Source organism: Galeopterus variegatus, unplaced genomic scaffold, assembly GCF_000696425.1.
Source record: "Galeopterus variegatus unplaced genomic scaffold, G_variegatus-3.0.2 Scaffold2569, whole genome shotgun sequence".
Taxonomy (NCBI): Eukaryota; Metazoa; Chordata; class Mammalia; order Dermoptera; family Cynocephalidae; genus Galeopterus; species Galeopterus variegatus.
The window spans coordinates 240,192-264,828 of record NW_007728680.1 but is presented as its reverse complement, the minus strand read 5'-3'; the positions used below and the strand labels follow the sequence as shown (position 1 = coordinate 264,828).

Sequence of the window (24,637 nt, the reverse complement as noted above, 5' to 3'; positions counted from 1 at the left end):
TGTCCAATATGATAGCCACATGTGACTATTCGGCCCTGGGAATGTGGCTGTTGTAGCCAAGGAACTAAATTTTTTATTTTATTTTATTTTAATTAGCTTAAATTTAAAGAGCTATGTGTGGTTAGGGGCTATCATATTGGACAGCACAGTTTTCGAAATCTTAGCTTTGACAAGACCACAAACTTAAGCTTATACCCCACCAAACATCTTAGGAACCATAGACCCCAGTTTTGGATTGAATAAATTACCAATATTGAATACATATGGAAAGTGTGGGAACATGGACTTACATAGCACGGATTGAAAGATGACTGTTGTGCCTTGGCTATGTGACTTATACATGGACAAAATTACTCTGTTGGAGGTAAACTCACATTCTAGTGTTTCTTCAACATTTAGGAGGCAATTTTGCATTTTTCTGTTGACTTGATTCTTATAATAATTATAAAATAAATTATCCAGGTAGGGGGCAATGTTGAGACATTGAGGAATAAATGGATAATGTGTATTTGATTGTCTTAGGTGTTTAAGAAATACTGTTGGAATAAGAGATTTTTGCTTTATTGAAATCCTAGAATTTTTTACTAGACCATTTGTTTTTTGGCTCTTGGTCCAAATGACAGCTGCATTTAGGAATTCAGGAGGAAAGTAACAGTTTTTCTTCTTTGAGCATTTTTCTGAATATTTTCAGAGGACTCCATGTCTTAGAATATTCTTTTCATACCCATAAGATTTTAATTATGAAGATAAGAAAAATTATAATAAGTTGAAATATTTTCATCAGCAATACATTCCTAAAAAGTAGAAAAATATTTTAAATGCATCCTAAATTAGCTGTAATTTTTGACAAGGTATATTTAAACCCAGTTTATGCTTTTGCTCATGTTTGTTCATCAAATCTATTAAATTTAGAAAAAAATAAGCAGCTTAATTATTATGGAGTTTTTTACTCTTTGATTTTCAAGAATTATTGTTATCTTTATATTAATTTCCCCCCATGCTTACTTTGTATTAATGGCTGGTGATTGAAGTTATGGATATATTCTTATTCTTAAAGGCTACACATTTTCTTCTTAGAGGCATAGATGATCTCATCTAAAAATGTGGAGGACTTAAAAAAAAAATAACTATAAAGATATTTTTTCCATTTCCCATTTCCTGATTTGCTCCTTTTAAGGAAGTGTGAGAAGGTTAAAGATGTCTATGATCTGGCCGAGAGAAGTTCTCAAATACTGTTTCCATATTTGTGGTTTTGGTGTTTCCTCTTACACATGTGTCTTCCTTCTTCAGTTTCTCATTCTGTCAAGAAAGAATTGGCTCTTGCCTTTGTATTCTGGGCACATATCATATAAGCTCAGTGCAGGCTTTGTCTGTAGCAGAAATCATAATGCCCAGGAGTTGGTGAGCTAATTAAAAATTTCCTTCAAAGGATTTCTCGTGTGGACTACTTCTCAGAAAAGGTGTAAATGCTGTTATTAACAGTTTCTTAGATCATTTATGTGCATCGTAGTTCAGTATGATTAAAAGTCACCATGCTGCATGCTGTAGGGGGTACAAAAAATGAAGATTTGGCAGAGCCAAATTTAAATCCAGATTTATACAATGTCATAACTACTGTAGTATAATGACTTCCTTGGTGCTAGATAATGTGACCTCAGTTTTGGTAATGGAAAAACACTGGTCCAAAGTGGATGTTTGCATAGAGGAATCAGAAAATTTTAAGAATGCAAGGGTACATGGAAGCCATCAGCCCTCACGTAAAACAAAAAGCCAGTGTATCTGATGAGTGCTTTCTATTTAACTGGATTTGTATAGTGCCTTGGGAGTACTAGTTAGTATTTGTAACAACACTGTCTGGAGGGAGATTTATCATCAGAAAATGTTGATTTGGAGGTGGAGGTGAAGGCAGGAAGAGGCAGTCAATATGGAATAATGTGCTTGGAAGATCTCTGCTTTTTCATGTACCACATCTGACAAAAACGGATTTGATGACACCTGGGATTTGCTTCAAAATAAGACAGGAGGAGGGAAGTGGATTTGGGATGTGTATAGGGCAGGACTGGCCTGGTTTGATGTTTGTTGGGGTTGTGTAATTGATGCTTTGGTTTTATTATATTTTCCTATTTTGCTCTAGGTTCAAAATTCTCCATAATAAAATGTATTTAAAAATGTATTTGTAAGCACTGTTTCCACGATGTTGTAGTGGTTAGAATATGTATACGTTTTCTTATCCAAAATTCTCTTGGATGTTTTTGTCAAAAGAAGCATTTCCTTCTAGCATTTGTTCTCTTTCAAAATCTTTCTCATCTCTCTTTCTGGTTATTTATTAAAGAAAGAATTCAGCTTTTTCAGTGCTAAAGGTAAAGTTAACTGTCGGCTGCCTATATAGCTGCAGTCTTGAGATAATTATTCTAATTTTTCTTATGGGTAAGTTCTGCTTGACTTTATTTTTGAACTCAAAGACTTGCTTGCACTGTTCTTGTTAGTAAAAAACATCTCTAGGATGAACTTAGTAATTGGAGTCAGCTGCACCTAAGACTGCTCAGGCAGACTGTTATTTTAGCCTTCACTAGTAGGGTTTTTAACACCAGTTTGACCTTACTTTGAAACATTCTCAAAATACCGTACTTTAATATCGATTTATATGCTTTCATATTAAGGCAGGGCATGGTCCCTGGGGAAAAAAATAATGAAGCTCTTACTTCCCACAAATACAGAATAAAAATAGATTTCTGATTTTGTGTTTTAAAGAAAAATAGAGGAAATTTGGATAAAGGTTTCCTTTGGTCAGGGCATAATGCTTGCAAATGCGTTCTAAAGTATAAGTCACAGAAAGATAGGATACCCACAAATTAGGTGGGTTGATTCCCTCGGTCTGTGTGTCCTACTATGGCTTTAGGATAGAGACTGAATCCTTAATGAATTTTTTTCTAAATACTAGATTCCCATAACCTTATGCCAGTTATATTTTTGGCAAGCAGTGCTCAAATTTTAAAAAAGTTTTCTGAAAATAAGTTGTAAGTTTATGTTCATTCTGGAGGAGGACAGTTTTCTGACTACTTTCTTCTCTGTGCTGTTTGCCCTTGTCCCTTTTTTTTGTTGTTGTTACCGGTAAGCTCCTGTCTAGTGGAATGTCAGAGGCAGAGTAAATGAAAACTGTAGAGGGCTGGCCATTTAGCTTAGCTGGATAGAAGCATGGTGCTGATAACACCAAGGTCAAGGGTTTGATCCCAGTACCAGCCAGCCACCAAAAAAAAAAAAAAAAAAAAATTTAGGAATGTATATACTTTTTAAAAAGTTGACTGAGAGGGTTACAGTATTCTGAGGATTTTGTTTCTGTCTCACAACTATCAGCAAATCCATATAAGGTAAGGGACTCCCTCCCATCTCTTCTGAGCTTTCTACATGTATGTCTAGATGCTATGACAGTTCCAGTGCTTGTGAAGACCTGGAACATTTCAGACAATAACTCAGACTTGTTTTCTTATGCTATATATAGAAATTGAGCAAGTGTTTTATAATGAAATGTCCCTCCAGGCATTCTGCATCTTGTGGTAATGCAAAACGCTCAGACACCCAGTAAGCAGTCCTTGTTAGGTTTAAAATGTTGACTACTTTATCTCTGTTACCTTTCTGAAATATTTGGCCTAATAGTTTTTAGAAAATAAAATCTAGGAAAGTTTGAAATTTTATGTTTGTTGATCCTCAATAACTGAATAGTTGTCACCTAACAATGCAGTATTTCTCTGCATGTTCTTGAGCCCATAATTTGTTTCCTTTAATTAACCTTTTGTTTTCTTGACTTCTTCAGGTCACCTATTGGAATTGTTTTTACAGGTTGCTGAGAAAGCTAAAGGTTAAAGATATTTTCTTAGTAAGTTGATTTACATCAAAGAATTACTTCATATAGATTAACTGAAATAATGATACTGGTAAGATTCCCAGACCAGGGTCATTACAGCATTTTGAGTAGGCCCTCAGTGACAAATTGTTCTGAACCTGTTTGGCTCACCACCATAAGACTTAAAACATAAAAATATAAAAAGTGTTTAAAATTTTCTTTCTGTGTCCTTATCAGAAATATTCATTTAGACCATAACAACTGTTAGAACAAGATAACAACTCCAGGCCAGCTGTCAAATGTTTACCATTATCAAAACTCTCCCTGGAGGGGACGCAACTTTGGCTCGCCTCACCGGCAGTAATTTAATTTTTCCTTCATTCTAACTCGGAAATGGCAGCATTTTTCAAAGCTTCCTCCCACTGATGGCTGAAATTTTCCTTGTGAAATGATTTCCACCAGTCTTGAATCTTTCTTGTTTCTGCCGTCTTCACCTTTGCTGATGGTTCTGCAACTCATCACCAGCTATGCAAACTGACAGTTCACATCCTGGGGCAGCAGCGGGGTCTGGCCTGCAGAAAGGAGCAGCCTGACCAAATTTACGCTCACAAGATCTCTTAATTCACAAAAGCATTTGCTCTAGTTCCTGTTCTCCGCTGCAGGGGCTATGGACAGGGGGTGGGGGCTGGGGGCGGACCATTGGGAGAATGTTCTGAGGAGAAGAGAGGCTCTCTTCACACTCTACTGAGTACACAGACTTTGGAGATGAAAAACAGACGGAGAGAGGCATTTCCAACCATCTTGCTGATCTGTGCAGGAGTTCATTGAACTGTACAGCATCGCACCAGACCCTTGTGTCATTTAATGTTACTTTTTAAAATTGTTCTTAAATGTGCAGCACAAATATCCCTCGCCCTTTTACTAAAGTTGACAAGGAATATAAAAATTAAAAGGAAATCAAAAATCTAAATCTTACAGTGAGAATGACCAGAAATCATCGTCTTTGGAGAGTTCTGTTTAATATGAAAGTCCTCTTAACAGGAGTGGACAGAGGAAGTTTTAGGTTTGATTTGAACTTCATGTACATGACATATTTCATTTTTTTCTTCTCTCATAAATCTCAACTCTGACTACTTGTTTGCAGACACCGCCAAACCTTCCCAGGGTGCTTCCAAGATATTCCTAGAATCTGTGATTACCTGTTATCTTCTTGTTAGAGACATATTTTTGTCCTTTTTCCTAAAATCCTTCAACTGCTCCAAGAGGACTCATTCTTTGATGCACTGTCTACCCCAGAGAGCTGGCACAGTACTGTTCTGGAGCACAAGGTCACTTATTTGTGTATCAGTTTGGGTAATGCTGAAAATTGCTTTCAAATACATATCGTTTAAAGTGACTGACCCCTTAGGAGTGTTTCTACCCACTCCCCCTGAAGAAGTCTAAAATGATCTAATCAAATTGGTAGGTTGTTTTCATGGCTTTGAAAATGGAAGTAAAATTTAAAAATGAAAGAATCCTGAGCTAAAGTGGCAGATTTGAATTCTAGGCTTTGATCCCCCACTGACAATGTTCTTCAGTTTCTTTCTTTGTGAATCTCAGAGTCAAAGGATAGGATTGTAGGTGATAGCACAATCAAGTCCTTAATTTGGATCCCTGAATTCAGAATGTATGATTTTGCTGAATTGACGTTAATCTTTGAACTATACGTAAGTAAAGTTTGTTGAAAACATTTCAAGCTTACATATAGATAGTGATATTCCTAATTATTGGTGTTTTTCATTTCAAAGTAGAGCTAATGGGTTTTTACTTCTCAGTAAATATTCTTTTTAAGTTTAACTCACTTTTTCCTTGTTTCAGACTGGTTATTTCCCTAATTGCCTGAATTAAAGGTATTATTATATTCTTAGCAAAGCTTTGGGGAATACACACTTGAGACCTTCCTAAGGTGATTGTGCAAGTACCAATGTAAGGTATGAGCAGTCTTCAAAAGTTCACGGAAAGATTCACACTATCTTTTAATTCAATTTTTCCATGAGGTTTTTTGAAGCACCCTCCTATAGTATGTGCTGAATTCCACAAGAATCATTATTAAATGTGCTATCAGAATTTTAGATAAGTAGAGGCACTAAGGAGTTTTAGAAAACAGTGTGTGCATCTCACATAGAAGTTTTTGTATTATTTCCTGAGCTTGATACAAGGTGCATTAGTCAGTTTTCTGTTGCTTATAACAGAATACCTGAAACTGGATAATTGATAAGAAAATGAAATTTATTTCTTACAGTTTTGTAGGCTGGGAAGTCCAAGGTTCATGGGGTGCATCTGGACGGTGTCACGTGGCGAGCAGGGGTCAGAGCACTTTCACATGCTCACTTGCTCTCCTTATAAACCCCCAGTCTAGTCCCTGCAAACCCATTAAACCATTAACCCATTACTCCGTGAATGAATTAATCCATTCATGAGGACAGAGTCCTCACAATCCTGTCACCTCTTGAAGACTCCAACTTTCAAATATCATAGCCTAATTTCCCACCCTCTTAAACATTGTTACAGTGGGGATCAAGCTTCTATGAGTTTTGGAGGGGACATTAGAACTTGTATATTCTCTGCCTCATAAAATATTTAGCTGATATATCTATGAAAACTCCCTCAAATGTGGAGTCAACTGATTTTATTTGGTGTCGTAGTTCTTCTTCTAATAGTTACCTTTTATACCACCAGCTGCCAACAAAAAAAGTTACCTTTTATTGAGTACTTACTGTGTACCAAACATTATGTGCCAGACACTGTTCCAAACACTGTGTTAAACCATTCCATGGAGGGTTCAAAAACTCAGATGCTAAGTTTGCCAGGTTTAAGTGATGGAAGCGATAGCAAATTACCTGCATTTAAGGTTGTCGCTGCAGAAATGTGGGCTCGGCTTTGCCAGACCTTCCATTTAGTCAAGAGAGACAGGAAATTCACATTTTTATGGATATTTCCTGGTTTTTAAAACAGTACAGGCTAGCTAAAACAGTTTGTGACTTTTACATTATAGACTCAACTCCATTTTATCCTCATAACATCCCTACAAGATAGGTATCATTATTTGTACTCGACCACTCTCGACACAGCTAATATGGAGCAAAAATAGAAACCTTCTCCAGGTCTGTCTGACTTCAGTCACTGTGCTGCCTCCTCGACGCCCCTAGACTCATGGCATGGTGCTGTTGGCAGAAAATGTGCTATTTGGCTAAAGCCAGGCCCTTAACAAAATTATCAAATCATGCGGCACAGTATCATGTGGTAGAAGGTCATTTTCTAGGAAAGTTATTTATGGCTTTTGTGGAATTAATTATAACATAAAGGTATTGGTGACTGTAAATATCAAACAAAAGCTCTGTTGCCTTTGCTACAGACTTATTTTTCTCAACCCCTTGGTACTTTTAGAAAAAGCTACACGAATTCTCTAAATCGTTTCCAGAGTTCCTCAAGTTTCACAAAGAGTGGCAAAAGTATTAGTGGCAATTTTACAAGGCCTGACCTTGCACAGAGAGAGGAGAAATCAGTAGTTCTCAGAATCTACTAAATATTTAATCACTTTTATTAAAATTCTAAATGAACTTTGTGGCTTGAAGGAGGTAAGGAACACACCTCCACAAACTTACCTTCAGCTGGTAGGATCAGGCCCATTATTATTATTATATACAGCTGTAAAAAGCTGGTCACATAGCGTAAATTGCACTGAAATACTTAGGCCATAAGATTACTCGAGAAGAATTGTATTGCTTGTTCAGTCATATATTTTGATCTTTATTGCTAGTAGTTTATTCTCATGAGAGTTGGGGATTAGCCTTGCTTTTAATATAAAAAGTGTATCTGTGAGGGTAAAAATATAAAATGAAAATAGATTTTTAATGGCAACTTTGGTTCTTAGCATTAATTTTACATGCATTTTTCATTCTGAACTTTTAAACAGTTTTGAGAAACATATGAGAGATTTGTGAACAGGGGCAAGAGAGGGTCAAATGTATCAAATCCTTGGATTCCAGCAAATGTAGGATTTGTGGAAGAGCAGAGTCGCACACATGTGTTGGGAATGTAAATTAAACAAAACCCCACTTTATGGAGACTTTGAAAAGTTAGTGCACCCTGTTATGGCAAATGTCTGAGGCATTTGTCTTCTTAATAAATTAACCAAATATTAAAATAAACATCAATTTTATCAGTCTGCATTTTTCCTTTCTGGATGAAAGTGTTTGAGGAAAAATCATAAAAGAATCTATGGTAGCTCAGAGAGGTTAAACTCAACAGTTGTTTTCTTTGAAGTCTCTGGCCATGAGGTTAATTGCCAAAACTGCTTGTGGAAAAGGTGGTAACAATTTAACAAGACTGTACAACTGCAGAGACTTAGATGAATATCAGGTGTTTGCAGATGTTTTTTCCTAACAGGAAAGGGGGTGGGGAGGAGAGGCGGAACAGAATGAGAAACAGGGGAAGAGGGAGGCCTGAATAAAGTCCCAACTAAACAGCCAATAATTCTTTGTTTGCTTAGCCAATCATCCTGTAATTGGCCAGGAGGTTAATAGGAGTCTATTGATTGGACAGAAGGATTGCTTATGTGGCTATTTTTACAGTATGCTCCCAGACAGAAGGCTGCAATTACTGGAGCTCTCATTCCCACTCTTTAGGGCCATTGCAGCTCTGATTTATGAATCCTGATCAGGTTGCTGTAGGCAGTTTATGTTTTAAGTGTTGCCTTCTGGGTCTTTGCAGCTTATGGGTCAGTGTGCTATTTCTCATCATTTCTTGTGGTCATTTGAATAGGTAAGCTTATTTATGACTTACTGAAGTAGGAACACATTAAAAATAATAACCACCACCCATGTGGACTGAAAAGTGGGAACAATCACAGAAGATGTGTGATAGAGCCCTTTCCATTCTAGAAATAGAAATTCTGCTATCAGCATAGAGTTTACAAAAGATGAAGAAATGAAATAGTCCTTTATCTGTCTTCGACAGGTATGTTTCTCAGCAGTACTCATTAAGTCCTATTAATTGATTTATACTTAGATTTGCTTTTGTATAACTCCTACCAATTGCATTTGGTTGTTGATGTTATAGTTAAGGAAACCGAGGCCAAGTTTAAAATGTCTTTAACCAACCAGAATGCTTCTGGAGCTTGTGAGAGGGTTCTTCCATCTTAACCCATCCTGACCTGGTCTTGACCTTAGCATTACTAATAAGGTACTTACCTCGTCATTTCATTTCTCACTTGCTAACGTGACTATAAATCCTTCTGTTACACAGGATCCTGGTTTTCCACCCTTGTTCAAACCATTTTTTGTAGTTCAGAGTTCCCTGAGAGTCCAGTTGAAGGAGAGTAAATCTCTAGTGCTGAGAAGGCCCTTGAGCCACAGATTTCTGTGTAGACACACCTACACAGTTGAATTTCACCTATGCGTGTCATTTCAAGTTACAGTGACCACACCTACTACTGCTACTGTTATTACTACTACTACTACTTTTCCTCTTCTGTTTCTCCTACTTTATTTCTTTTACTACTTTTAAAAAAAAAAACCTGTTAAGGACATTTGTAAATCCTCTCATTGCTTCTAAAGATCTCTATCATACAACATCTATGTTTTGAAATGATTACTGTATGCCAGGTCCTGTGCTGTGGATTCACTGGTAATGAGATAGACCACAGGCTTTCCATGCCAATAGTGCACCTGCAGTCATGGTGAACGTTCCTAAAATGTGCTGGACTTTCTTTGAGAAGTGTGGCAAACACACCAGCCCCACAAGTACAGTACAAGAAGAGCATGGATTCTCTGCCCAGGGAACGTGGTATTATGATATGAAGTAGAGTGGCCACAGTGGGCACACTAAGCTGATTTTCCAGAAAAGGGCTAAAACTACGAAGAAGGTAGTGCTGAGGCTTGAGTGTGTCGAGCCCAACCACACACATCTAAAAGAATGGTAGCCATTAAGTGATGCAGGCGTTTTGAATGGGGAGGAGATAAGACAGGGCCAAATGATCCAGTTCTAAGCTTCATCTTTTTTTTGTTGTTGTTGTTTTTAATGAAGTCAATAAAATCTTGAGGTTATCTTCCAGAAAAAAAGAGAAAAAAAGGCCACAGTCACCCCAATCAATGCTACAGATTCCTGGTCGTTTTCTTTCCTCAAGGGACCCTTGAGTTTGGTGGGTTCCCCACTGTCTCTACAAAACAGTGAGAGATATGCTTACCCAACTGGGGCAAAGGATCTACAAACAGCCTCCCTGCGATTTTTTTTTTTTTCTGTAGAGGAACCACTTATTGTTGAGCTGCTGTTTTTTTATACTGTCTGGACTAGGAGATAATGCCTTTTCTACTTTTTTCTTTTAAAAAACATTTTCCAAGATCAAGGGTTCAGATCCTCTTACCAGCCAGCTGCCAAAAAATAAAAAAACAAACATTTTCTATCATCCTATACTCACTCACGATTTTCCTCATCCTCCTGAGCTTACTAGAGCTCAAAAGAACCTTCATAATTTTCTCCCCATCCCTCAGTTGTACATGGAACTAACTCCCTTTCTTTTTCTATAGCTTCTGAAAATAAGAGGTGGTCTTTTCCTGCCTGCCCGCCCCCCATTACCTCGCTTTAGAAGTCTTCTGATTGTATGTAATCTCACCTTTTATGAGAGTCCTTTCAACTATTCTAACTAACCTATTGTTACCACAATGTGATGATGTAGGACAGTGTTAATCTAACCTTTCCTTCAGTGTGGTAATTATGGGTCAAGTAAAGCAAAATGTTAGTGGCAAAGTCTCCCATGGGGTAGTCTGCCACCAGTTCCGCTAGACTTTGAGAATATCACTCCTGCCTTGCTTCTTGGTTCATCTGTAAGCAAGATTACCTTTCCTCTCTGTTTTCTTTACTGTTTTAGTAATTTCTTTTTACTGTGAATAACAGAGGGAAAGAGATGACTCAATGTGTTAAAACACTGTCCACATAATCTCGTCAACCTTACCAGCGCCCCAATGTAAAGTAATGTCTCCAATCTACTGAATCATAAGAGAAGGTAGCTTGTTACTTGTAAACAGACTACAGGTTCCTTATCCTCTGCTTTACTGTAATTCAAAAGTCTCAGAACCTCAGAGAAAGGTCCCTGAAATGCATTCTTGCCATCATTGTATGCCTTTAGAATCCTTGTATTGCTTTTTATTCTTATTTTTTGTTTGTTTTTGCTAAACTTCACTATTTACCTCTTTATCAACTTTTATACCCGAACTCAACAGCATTCATGTAAGATTCTTCAGTAACAAGGTGATGTGTGAACTCCGATCTTCCCATTTGAGGGTAGAATCTACTACTGTTTTCAAAAAGAAATAACAAACAACCAGCGACAACAAAAATTGAATAATCTGTATTCTAACACTAGCCAGTTTAAAGGTCTCATTGTTTTAGTATCCTCTCACTGTTGGTAAAGGAATTAAGAAAAAGAAGACAGTAATCTACTCCTTTAGAGAAGGGAAGCAGGGTTGAGTATGTGAGCATGATGCTTCTCCCTTAGTACCGCTTTGCTCTCCCCAAGAACCCGTCCTTGAGATATTTGTCACACTGCTTTCCTTCAGTTTTGTTTTGTTTTCCTTTGTTTTGTTTTTTAACCAGCATGCCTTTTGCTGGAGGGAGGGAGAAAGCAAGAAAGGGGAGAGAAGAAAACTCGTGTAATACAGCAGAGACTGTGCACTGACAGCTGGAGCAAATGCAATATTTGGAGATGTAACTACTCATAAAACTTTGGGCACTGACCCAGCCATGATACATTCACCTTTTTGGAAGAATTCAGGGAGATTTTTTGGCAAAATGTTGTTGTTATTGTTGTCATTGTTTTTATTTTTTTTGGTGACTGGCTGGTAAAGGGATCCTAAACCCTTGACCTTGGTCACATACTTGAAAACTAAAGCATGACTTCAGTTAATCACCAGAATATTTATTATTTAATATGAAAAGGAATAAAATTTATTGTAAATGAAGGTACTAGCACTAAATATATATATATATATATATATATATTTTTTTTTTTTTTTTTTTTTGTGGCTGGCTGGTATAGGGATTGAACCCTATACCTTAGTGTCATCAGCACCATGTTGTAACCAATATATTTTAATTTTTGAAATGCAAAATAAAAGTGTCCTTCTGATCAAATGCAACTGTTTCTGGGGTTTTTGTTGTTGTTTTGGCTTGCAAAAGACAAAATAAATCATTTTAGAAATTTGTTCTTCTCTGCACTTTTCCTTGAAACTGTCTTTTGAGTATGGAAAAATGATCAATAAACCGTACAGAGAATTTTTAATGAGACATTTCAGACATCATGAAGGTTCTTGCATGGGTCACTCATATGAGATGATATCAACAAACCTATTTTACACTATAGGTTTTTAAAAAGTATAGAAAGCTTACATATGATAAAAACAATGTTTCTTCATGCCAGAGAACAGGTTAAAAAAACTTAAGCAAAGAGTGAAAAATTAATAAACATACAGTTTGATATGAATTTTGGTGAAAGTTATCAGAGACAAATTGTAGTGAGCCAACTAAAATGATATATAGTATTTATAGGAAAACTTGAATTTGGGCAATAAATTTATTCTGAGGCTTTGGTGGCATCATCAAGTATTTGTGCTTTATTCTATGTGATTTATTTCTTTATCAACAGAAGTGAGCATTTGTGTTCAGAAGTGGACAATTTACATTTAAATTTTTAAAAAATTTAATCAAATTTAGATTACAGGTTAGAGTGGTGGCCAAAAAAAAAGCTACAGAGAACATGTAATATTTAATTTGATCCTTAAATTTGCCACCCAAGGCTGAATTTTTACATCTGCCTAGAAGCAAACCTGTCTGGTATTTGTCAGTAAGCAAGAGAAAGATATTGGCTCTCAGATAACAGGCATTTGGTGAACTGGCGACAGTCATGCCAGCGAGAATGTTCAAATGACTTCAGCTCTTTCTAGCTTCATTATGTCAGGCTGGCAGATCACATATGGCATTATGGAAATCAGCAAATGAAAACCATATTGATCAGCATTGAGAACAAATGTAAAAAAGGTGGTGTCTGGGAGGAGCAGAGAAGAATGCTTTCCTGGTCAACCCGATAGGCCCCTGTTAAGGCCTTTTAATCATTTATTAACGTAACCCTCCTTCCCTCTGCACTCAGATTACCTCAGCCACAGAGCATCCTGCTCCATTTATCTTTTAATGTTTCCTTTATTTAATTTATTTTTAAGCTCTAAGTTATACTCTTATTTCAGAATTGAGTTTTACTTTTCATGGGATTGTTTTAAGTGACTTAAATGACTTTTCCCAACAAGCTCACTAGGCATTCAAAGGAAGAAAAGCATTTGCTGAGATTCACCTATCAGCAAATAATTTACTTGGTATGCACCACAGCCGAAAGCACAGAGACAGTCCGCCAGACACACTTCCAAAAAAAAAAAGTAAAATCTGAGTTGTTACTAATTCTCTGGTTAAGGTTTGAGTTGGTGTATTAATTTAAGTCTTCTTTTCAGGGTTTGGAGTTCATCCTGGTAAAATTACTTTAGGTCTCAAACTGGAACCTCAGTAACCCTTCCTTCCCCTCTTCATTCTGTGACCTCAGGAGAAAGGTGGCATTTTCTTTTATCTTGTTTCTTTGGGGGAAAACTTAGCAATATTTGTTTTGCCAAAATGAGATAGAGAAGTGGCAGTGTGTGGTTTGTGGAGGATTGTGTTTGTCTTGAGTGCCCACACCTGAAACAGTATCTTCAGTTTTGTAGGTTTGCTGCCTTTCCTAAACCACAATACAACCTAGCTTTGAATGGGCTTGCTCTCCCACCTCCCACCCCTGCTTTCCCTTTTATTTTTATGTATTTGGGAATGTATGTATATATTTATGTATTTCTTCCCATGTATTTGGGAAGAAATTGCAAAGGCATTTTTTGTTATGAAACTGTTTCTTTTTGTAGTTGATTAGTAATTTGTAGATGTGAGTCCTTGGAATATTAATTAGAGTATAATAATAATTGTTTCTACCCTGCTTTGGAACATATATAACTCCTAAAGAAGATTAACATGCACAGAAGAAATCTGGAATATGGGTATAAGTTGATGCCAGAAACTGGTACATACAAACCAACTCAATGATGACCTCTTTCATGAATTATTTAGCTAATTGACAAAGCTGAATATTTGCAGGTTTTTTCCCTTTTAAAACCACCTCTTTTAAAGACAAATTCTATAACATTTAAGCCATTGTGGCATCCCTCTTCTATAAATTTAGCACTGAATACTGAAATATGTATTCAGAAAAAAACACAAGAAATGTGGTTAATCTCTGGGTATTGTGGGTAATCACGTCATTAAACTTTCTCCTTGCTCTGGACTCCTTGTCTGAGGCCGTTTGGAAATGATTATTTTTAACTTCGCTTTCCTCTTTGCTTTCCCAGTGCATCTTGGAGAAATACCTCTGATTGATTTGGATATCAAAAGATGCACAGTGTGTAGATCTAATTTATCTAAATAGAATTCAAGAATTTTATTTCATTTTGGTTCTCCCTTGAGGCTTAAAAGATATATTCAATAATATATTTGAAAAATCCATGTATAAAATCTATTTTATCTTTCTTCTTGCATACTCATTGATTTCTAAGTGCTTTTCCTCTTAGACTCACATTACCACCCCACTCTCCTTTCTGGGCTCTACATCAAACAGTGTATGAATTACAGCAGGAGTGCTATCTGTGGAGGACTTACTCCCCTTGTTTGTTGCAGAAGAGCAGAACATTAAACAGTGAGTGGACCATGCAGAATCGCTCTCCCTCTCTGGCTCCTTTTCTCCCTTCCTCCCTCCCTCTTTTTTCACTTTTCCCTCTCCTCTTCCTCTATTTCTCTCTCTCCCCATTCCCAATGGGAGTGTTGTTTATAGAGCATTATAATTTATAACTGAAGAGAGTGGATTTAATTTCAGTGGAGAGGCTCGCCAGCAGGGCGCCAGCCTGCAATCATATGAATCAGCAAGCTGCAAACTCTATTGAATGGAAAGTATTATCGCTGGCCACAAACGGACACTGTTTCTCCTAAACAACTCCCTTGGTGCAGGAAGACCTTGTCTTCATTCATCTCTTTTACATATCTAGTTCTGTTTTAATTTTGCCATTTCCTAAAAGTGTTTTCTCTTTAGATTGCAACTTTTCTCTAACTACCTTATTTCCTGACCCAGCATTGGAAACTGCTCTTGTGTATTTCTGACTAGTTCACTATCTCTTCTATCCCTATTCCTTACCATGTATGACTTTAGTTTTCCATTTGCTTTTCCTTCCTGCATGCAACTCTTTTTTTTTTCTTTCCTTTTTTTAAAATGGGAGCTGTTAACCATGCAAACAAGACTGTGATAAACCATTAGCATTAATATTGTAAAATGCTAGTCAGTTTCAGTCACTTAAAGTTTTATTTAATCATAGATATTTTGCTTATACTCTGATTTTTATTCTACATTCATTGAAAATTTATTTTCTTGTCTTTCAAGCATCTGGAAGATGATTACTTATTCTTCACATGATCCATCAAATGTCTTGTAATATTAGTACTTAAGCCACGTTTTTCTCAAGTGTTTCATTTTTTGAAAGAGTGATAGAATATGTGCATGACTTTTTGCGATTAGTATTTGTTTCCTGCTTTAACCTAACCTCACCCACTTTAATGGGGTTAAACTGAGTCATTTTTAAAATCAAGTTAGACTTACACGGCTGGTACCTTTTTCAAAATTGTAGCTATTACAATTGTTGGGAATTTTGGTAGTAAATCTTTAACTGAGATTAGACAGATTGCATTAGTATTGCATCAGATATCAGGCTGTCTTTATCCAGGCTTTTAAATAATTTCAACACTCATGTCTTAACAATAAAATTCAAGTCGCACAAATATCTGGTTAACTGATACTAATATTTGTTTAAATGGATAGAGGGATAAGTACGTGAGGCAGTGAGGCAGATTCAGTAAAGGAGTTCTATTTAGATATCAGAAGAAGAGCCAGATTAGTCTGACTCCATTTGTTTAAAACGAAGGTCTTATATATTTTTAAAAAATACTAACTGAACTACAAAAGTCAGCAATTAACAAGAATGCTAAAAGCTCAGAAATTTGATATGAAATTCACATTTTATTGTCAGAAATGTATCTATTTTCTTGTGTGTATATAAAAAAATCAGTTTGCATATTTTCTTGACACAATTTAACATCAACAAATCAAAATAAATGTAACCATAATTTTTCTCATTTCAAGCACAAACTTGTGAATCCATATATATTCATAAATTTTCTCCTTCAAAGCCTAAGATTAGAGTTATAGTCTTCACCACCTCAGCTAGGATTTTTTTTTTTTTGCCTTTGATTACTCATAAGAAATACACATAGGAACAGAAAATCAATATGTTTACCTGTGCTTACTTTCAAAATTGAACGTTGCTATGGTTTGATATCAGAGAAAGTATACCCAGGACCAGCTGAGAGAGGTTTTGTTTGATTTAGTTTTAAATTCCTTGTGTGGTGGATATTACCTCTAACACAATTAAGTACCTATAAAAGTATAATTTCCATTTTCCCCCCCATGAACCAGTATGTGGAATAAGGAAGAAAAATGTGAGGTGATTTCAGGTGAACATATTTCTAAATCCTTTTATTTCTGACTCACAACCGAGTGGTAAGCCTGACCCATGATGTGTGGATTTTTATTGAACTGTTAAGATTACCGTAGTTTTGTAATACATATTTTTGTACAGAAATCTTGTGTGTTTTTAACATCCTTGAGGAAGTGAGAGAACCATAATGAAGCACAAACCTTTGATTAAGATTTGGAATGATTTAACAGTAGTGAAAAGGCTCTTGGTTCATTTCCTTTGTTTTCAGAGGTCTGAAGAGGGAAGCCCCTTTGTCTTTTCACTCTAGTAGTGTGTTCTATGTTTTTGTGTTTTGTTTGTTTCATATTTACCTAAAAGATTTTCCTGTCTGCCTATCATGTAATGTAATGTTTAAGACAAATCTGATTGATTTCTGCCTCATTCTGATGAATTCCTATTTTTTTAAAAAATCTACCATAAAAACTCTCAAAACTCAATCCTAAAGCAGGTAAGTTCTGTTTGCCAGTGTGTTATATGCAAAAGATTAGTTTGTTTACATTAGTACCCACAAGTTAAATTAATTCTTTTGAGAATTTTCTGCAGTTGAAGTAGAAGAAAAAAGTATGTGGTAGTTGCCTTTGATTTCAGTAAAAATATATATTGAAATAGAATCACCTACAAATACGCTTATTCGTAATATGCTTCTAGATTCAAAGATACAAATTAAGTGCAGGGAAGTACTACTTACTAAAATGTTGCTTTTTATCGTCTAAAGCAGATTTTTTGCAGAATTCTTGCATGTTACAGTAACCTTACTTCTTAACATATTATCTGATTCCTTGATCAGAAAAACTTTGTAAAAATAGTAGATTTTTGAAAATTTACAAGGTAACCTTGTAAAAGTCCCTACACTGGTCATATAGTGAATATGTTGCATTTAAGTAATTGCTATTGGCTTCCTTGACTGTTAATGTACAGAGTTTCCAAGCATTGCTTTAGTAAAACTTGTTTGGTCATCATGGCAGGCGACTATGTTTCCTTTCCCTGTAAGTGTGCTCTCCTGCACAGTGTGCTTGGCAGACTTAGTAAAGCTTAAAAATCAGCTGCATCTGTGTGATCCAATTCTGCTTTGACTGGGAGCAATTGAGTACACCAATTGTTTTCTTTTCTAAATATCACAAAAGTTTTATTTTTCATTTTTTAATTGCCTTGAGCTGAGGATTTACCAATTTCTCTAACGTCTATGCCTCCAAAATATAAAAAAGGTCATGGCCTTAATACTGATTGTAGTGGATAACACTATGGTCGCTCTATGTAAAACTGTAACCTTGAAGGGAGGGCCCTACTGGTGGGCTGTTTTCCTCACTTTTTAGAGCTTTGATGTGTTCCTGCAGCTGATATAAATGCTGGGTTGGGAGAAGGGGGTGTCAGGGAGAGGCAGCTGGCTGGCAGCAACAGATTAAAATATTTCTGACCCACAAAAGTAACCAAATGCCCATATTTCTTCATTTAACATAATTAATACCTTGTATTTCCATTGACTTTGATAAAGTGGCTTCCTCTTCCCACCCCACCCCCTTCCCTCCATCAACTTTGGGAAGACTGCAAGAGATCTGTAGTTAAAATACTCTACAGATGATGAAGGATAGCATGTCTTAAAAAAGCTAACATCAAAAGTCTCAATTAGGTTGCTGCCTAGCAGGAAGCTTATAACCACATTAAAATAGAAAAGTTATTTCGTTTTTAGTATACTGTATTTCAGCAGTAAGGGTTGCAATCTAAGAGCAATATGAAACATTTTGGTTTGGCTGCCAAGTAAATCCACATTTTGTTATAAATGTGTAATTACAGGAAATATATGAAAAGTGTTAAATATTTCTTATCAAATGTTGTTAAAGAGGAATTCTATTTGCATGTGGAATTAGAAAAGTCCTGGGATGGATTTTGATCATGTTACAAGGTCTACTTCTTGCATTTAATTTAAAGCAGTTGTCCTTATTTCATTACTGCAAAGCATAGTGTTTTTCAATTTATTCCTTAAAACACAGAGACAGTGGCACAAAATGTGCACACTGGTTTAAGCAGTCTTTGATTGATCATGTGATTAAATCTGTGGGGTTTTTTCTTTCACTTTGCCTCAGTGTACACATTTTTTAATGAAAAGATAGATGATGTCTTTATTTTAAACAATCTACTGATGGTGGAAGAGGCCATATACAGAGGTGATGTCAGCTGAGGGCAAGGGTGGTGGCTGGTTGAGGGTAGACAGCTGCCCCTCCCCTCCAACACTCAAAACAGCCTTCGCAAATTCAGTTTCATGCTGCCTGAGTTGCTGTCTGGTTGGTTGAACTCATTCTCGTCTGTGGATATTTGACTAGTAACTGTGCTGGAAAAGTATCAGTACTGCCTTCTCTGGCCTTTGTACAAACATGATTTCTGGACGAAGATGAGCAGCACTGATCTGCTATGATGGACAGAATTCAATTATGTTACTCTCTCAGAGGGGGGAAAAAAGGCGCACGTTTAATGCTATAACTAAATTGGATTCCTTCTAGTAAGAAATCCTAAATTTGTGTTTAATAGCCAGATAAATGTAGAGCTGATTTACATTTACAGACTGGTTGTAGATTTGGTTGATAGATACAAAGTTTGATCTGAATGTGGACGGTTTTACCACCCCAAATGGAATGTACACATCCTTGTCCTGCACCATTTTTTTCTTAAGTAAAAACTGAAGATCTCTTATTGGTAGATATCCTGGGTAAGTGGAGCCACGGTTCTTACAAGAGTGTGTATGGTTCATGTAGGAAGCGAAAACCCCACCAAGATTCTGATTCTCTGTAGGATGGGGGTAGGTTAGGTAGAGAATCATTTCTCAGGAGGAGAGCTCACAAGTGGAATTGCAGAAGTGTTTCTGCCAGTGGGGTTTCTGTTTATTCCCCCCGCATAGATGTTTCATATGCATTTGCCTCCACAGAAGGGGAATTTCCTCATATTCTAGGTATTAGGAAAGAACAGATATACACACCATATTTTATTTGGAGATGTCCTGACAGAATTTCTCACTACCTTTTTCCATGCCACGGTCAGCTGTACAGCAGCAAGACGAAGGTGATCCCAGTAATAAACCTTATTGGTATGGTTCACTAGGTTTTTTGGAGTCTGCATTTATTCTAGCATACTTCTCTGATAGTATTTTGCAGTTTTCACCTTTTTGTTGTTGCAAACAAAAACAATGAGTAAACCAGTTCAGAGCTATATTTCTCGTTCTGAAACTGATTCCTCGTCTCAGTGCCCTCCTGGAGGAGGAGCAGCAACCCCAGCCAAGGCTGGAATCTGAGGAACCGCTCCTGGTGGAATATGAGAAAGAAGGGGGTGGCATTTACATTCTTAGTTGGTCTGCCTTTCCTTATTGTTTGGGACAGTCAAGAGGACCGACAGAGTTTTAGAAATTTTACCTTAAAAAATTATATTTAATACATGTATATCTTGTTCGTGTTTTTTCCCCCAAAGTTTATGTGTTGCAATTGTTCAAGTTTTATACATAATTCTGTAAGTTTTGTCATAATTTGGGAAAGATCAAGGCAACATTCTATTCCCATTCATTCAACAAATTTTTGTTGAGCACCTATTGTGTGACATAATAGTGAGTACCTGGAATGGATTTACCAGAATAGATGTTGGTGTTCATGTTTGAGTGAAGCACTACAGCACACATGGTAAATGTTATTCAATAAAACATTTTTTCTATGCTAAAATTTAGCAGATCAATTCTTTTCAATGATCACGAGATGGAATACTTTCTGTTCTCTTAACACTTGAGTGGCCAAAATATTTTGGGTGTGAAGGTCTAACTACAGTACGTTTTTCTAATGCAGGGCTGTCCAGAGTCTTTATTTAGTTTAGATTAAAGATTTCATTCCAGAGTCCTTTCTGGAATGTAAGTTAAGACATGGTAATATTCCATTTATCCAGGAGTCACAGAAACAAACAAAAAAACTCAAATAAACCAAAGATTTAATTAAAGTGACCATAATGTTTGGCACTGAAATCAATGGTAAAGACATGACTTTTTTTTTCTTTTTTCTTTTCTTTTCTTTCTTTCTTTTTTCTTTTTCTTTCTTTTTTTTTTTTTTTGAGACATCAGTATTGGGGTATTTATAAAGTCTTTGATAGAAAGGAATAAAAGTACCATGGAATCATGCGTATAGTGATTCTGAAACAGTGGCAAGATGTTGAACTGTCTTCTAAATCATTAAAGAAATATTAAATTATGTTCAGTATAGTTTTATATTTAGCATGCTTTATAATTTTCTAGTTCTTTATGAGTTAGTATACATATATGATAGATAAAATAACTCTCAGTAAGAATGTTCTGTTAACCCCAACATGTGCCTCCCTGGTTGGACCATTTTCCTGGTCCATTATGGGTAAGCTGAACCAAACAAACTCCACATGGGCATTCACATTGACATGTGATGATCCCAGTTGGTTCTCCATGGAGATATATCTGTCAGTGAAGCACAGTGCTGAGCAGGCCTGCCTGGGAAAATGCACGCAGTACCAGTTCCTACCCATTAGATTCTTACTCCTTTTTATACCCTTTCCTTACCTAATAGTTTCTTCAGTTATCTGGTATATTTCAAAGGAAGCCTTTTTAGGATCAAGAATACTTAAATGAGACACTTTTCACCCAGAGGCAGCCTTGATATCCAAAGGAATTAGAACAAACTCACCTAAGAAGCCTCCTCTCCAGAAAATAATTTACCCTAGTGCCCAACAGTACTTAGCCTGGCCACACATACTTTCAATAGCATCAAGCACTCTGAGGGCATTTATGTGATTTTTAAAAAATTATTCTAACATTGTAATTTAGAGAGAATGCTTCACTTACATTATTGCAGTTAGTACTTAAAAGAACTCAAAGATGTACCAGTCACCTGCAAAAGAAAAAAAGAACTCAAGGAAGCAGGAATTGCTATTTTATGTCTTACAGATGAGTAAACTGAGGTTTAGAAATGTTACATAATTTCACCATAGTGACTAAGTGGTAGAACTGGGTGTCAAACTGAGGTTTTGTAAATCCCAATCCTGTCTTTCTAATATGGGATACTGTATAATTCTTATGATGGCGATGATCATAGCTGAAGTAGTTACAGTGGGCCTTCTGTATCTGCAGATTCAAGCAACCATGGATCGGAAATATTTGGAAAATAAGTAAAAAATTACAATACAGACGTAAAAAAAAATACAAATAAGAAAACAATAGTATAACAACTACTTATATAGCATTTACATTGTCAGGCATTATAAGTAATCTAGAGATGATTTATAGTATATGGGAGGATGTGTGTGGGTTATATGCAGATACTATGCCATTTTATATCAGGACTTGAGGATCAGCAGATTTTGGTATCCTCAAGTGTCCTGAACCAATACACCAAGGATACTGAGGGACAACTGTAATTGCTACTTTAGTTTCTTGATAAAAGAAGGAAACAAAACCTCATGATGAGTTTTTCCCCAACATTCCCAGAGTAGTCTTCACAAAACAAAACACCTTTCCCAGGAGCTCCTCTTGGCAGATTATCAGCAAGCAAAGGCCTTGATTTCCCTCATGGTGTGTTTTTGTCCTATAAAGAAGCTTATATAAATGATAGCTTTGTCACAGACTTCTTTCCTAACTATTTCTAGTTAAAAAGCAGTTCACATCCGGGCCTCCTTAAGCTAGCTTACAGCCCTTTGAGCGTTTTCTTGAAGAATCCATTCATTTTGTGAAATTGGTAAATATTTATTGAATGCTTATCGTGTGGGGATGAGAAAACTTTATTCCTTTCCCAATTCAAGGAGCTTTAATTGGGAAAGATGAGGCATAAATGCATTTGAATTACTTAAAATTGAAGAAATACCACAAGGCACTCTATGACTAATTGCAAAATTAATGGTGTAGATAGTAAATGCTTTGTATTTGAGAAGGGAGAATCACAATCTTAGAATTGTAACACTGACAGAGTCCTTATCTTGTCCCACTGCCTGAAGAGAAGGTAAAATTCAGAAAGACGAACATATAGGCTTAAAGTTACATGGCAAGATATTGCCAGATCTAGAATTCGAATTCAGATCTTTTGACTACAGTCTCTCTCCTAACCTCTAGATGCTTAGGTTTTTGAGAGTGAAATAAAACTCTCACCATCAGTATTTTTAATCTTCCAACACGATCTAGTAGGTATCTGTGGAGCCTCCTGTGGTACCCTGGGTGTTAGGTCCTATGTGCTATAAAAGATGGTCCCCTGACTCAAGTAGTTTACAAATTAATGGTGTGGATATATATATTTGTTTACCCCATTAGACATGTAACTTATAGCCATATATACATATACATATATATGTGTACACAAGGATACTTCAAAAAGTTCATGGAAAATGGAATCAAATCTTTCCATGCACTTGTTGAAGACCCCCCGTATATATGTAAATGACACAGAAGAACCTTACATAAATATGATGCTGTGGGAGCTCAGAGGTGGGAGGAGAAACCCTGTTTATGAGGACTAAGGTTTCTTGGAAGGGATGCATTTGAATCAGGGGGCAGTGTTTGGAAGGACATTCCATGCAAAGGGACATGCAGTGATTTACTTTATGTTTGTTAGTGCTTTCATGGTTAGTACCTATTTTCCTTTACTTTCTAGTCTTATCTCTGTTCCACATGCCTATTTTTCACCATCTGAGATACTTGTACACTTGTCTTGCTGCTAAAACCTACTCTCTGATATTTGCTATAACTACAGGTTCACTTTGCCTTCTCTCTGATATAATATGGCACTGCCTACCTCCTGATCGTAGCAATAATTTTATTTCTCCATTGGCGTTTATCACTCATTGGAAACAAATGAAATTTATGCCCACTGACAAAATTCAATATTAGCTTATTTCATTTGCTGGGTCAGTCTTGATTTCCTTTCCCCCCACCCCCCCATCGGTCTCCCACTGTTTCTCTGTTTTGACTCTGGGCTTTTTTCTACCCTTCCACAGTTTCTCCTCTGTAACTCCCACACTCTGGAAAACTTGTTCATGGTTCTTTGACAGCAATTCTGTACCTGTTTACACCTATCATGTTGACCTGTCTTGTTCCTTGAATCTTTTCTTTTTGTTCCTTCTCCTACATTTTGTGTTTGGCATTTAATTACCATGCTGCAAAATGGGTTGACATCATCTTGTGTGAGGAGGAAAAAAAAAGAAAGCAATCAAATAAAAGTAGTTTCTTTCTAACAGTGACTTTGAAAGCCTGGAGATTAGGTCATAATTTTCTCACCTTTTCAAATATTTATCTCTAATTTTCCCTCCTGCCAAAGTCTAGAATTCCAGAGCATTTTTCCTCAGTAATTTAATTAGGCCACAAGTTTGAGGCTTAATGGTAGATCAAAAAATGTATGATATGCTTGAGAGATCAAGACAGCAAATTGATTACTGTTGTAGCAAAGGTTGGCAAATGTGGGAGAGGGAGCAGGTACTGCCCTGTGCTGCAGGATCTGAGTCAGTGATCAAGGTCAGTCTCAGTTCATTAACTTCTTCTGAGGGCTTATACTCATGGTAAATATAAGTGCTCAGACCTTATATTATCATCACAACACAGTACAGTTTTGGAATGACTTATGTTCACTTTTTTCATGTCCTAGAGTAATGTAGGATGCTAAAAGTTCTGGAGTAGCATACACTGATTTCTGCCCATTTTGCCTAGTTTCCTAATGCGCACAAATGGAAAAATATCACTTTTCAAGGTATAATTGTGAATAAATATCCTCGCACCCATGCTAAGATTAGACAGGGGCCTGTTCCTAACCTAATCATCCAAAATCATCATCTGTTTTGAGGAGCAATATGCAGGGATTCCCACTGTGCTTTCAGCTAACATATTATTTAAAATTGAAATGTATTGGGCCGGCCCGGTGGCGCACTGGATAAGTGCGCCGCTTGGGAAGTGCGGCGGCACTCCCGCCCGAGGGTTCGGATCCCACATACAGACCGGTTCCCGCTCACTGGCTGAGCGAGGCGCGGGAGCAACACCGAGGGTTGCGGTTCCGTTGCCGGTCCCCGGTCCGGTACGGGGGCAACACTGAGGGTTGTGATCCGTTGCCGGACACGGAAAAAAAAAAAAAAAAAAAAAAAAAAAAAAAAAAAA

The 24,637-nt window shown here is 36.6% G+C and overlaps 1 protein-coding gene across 1 annotated transcript in view; it reads left to right on the top strand.

Annotated features, from left to right (window-relative positions):
• Window positions 1-14,597: 14,597 nt before the first annotated feature.
• BCAS3 (breast carcinoma amplified sequence 3) overlaps window positions 14,598-24,637 on the top strand; it is a 224,387-nt gene continuing 214,347 nt past the window's right edge. Inside the window, exon 1 of the mRNA XM_008582323.1 lies at window positions 14,598-14,633. The gene's annotated coding sequence lies outside the window, so the exon portion shown is untranslated. The remainder of the gene's footprint in view (window positions 14,634-24,637) is intronic.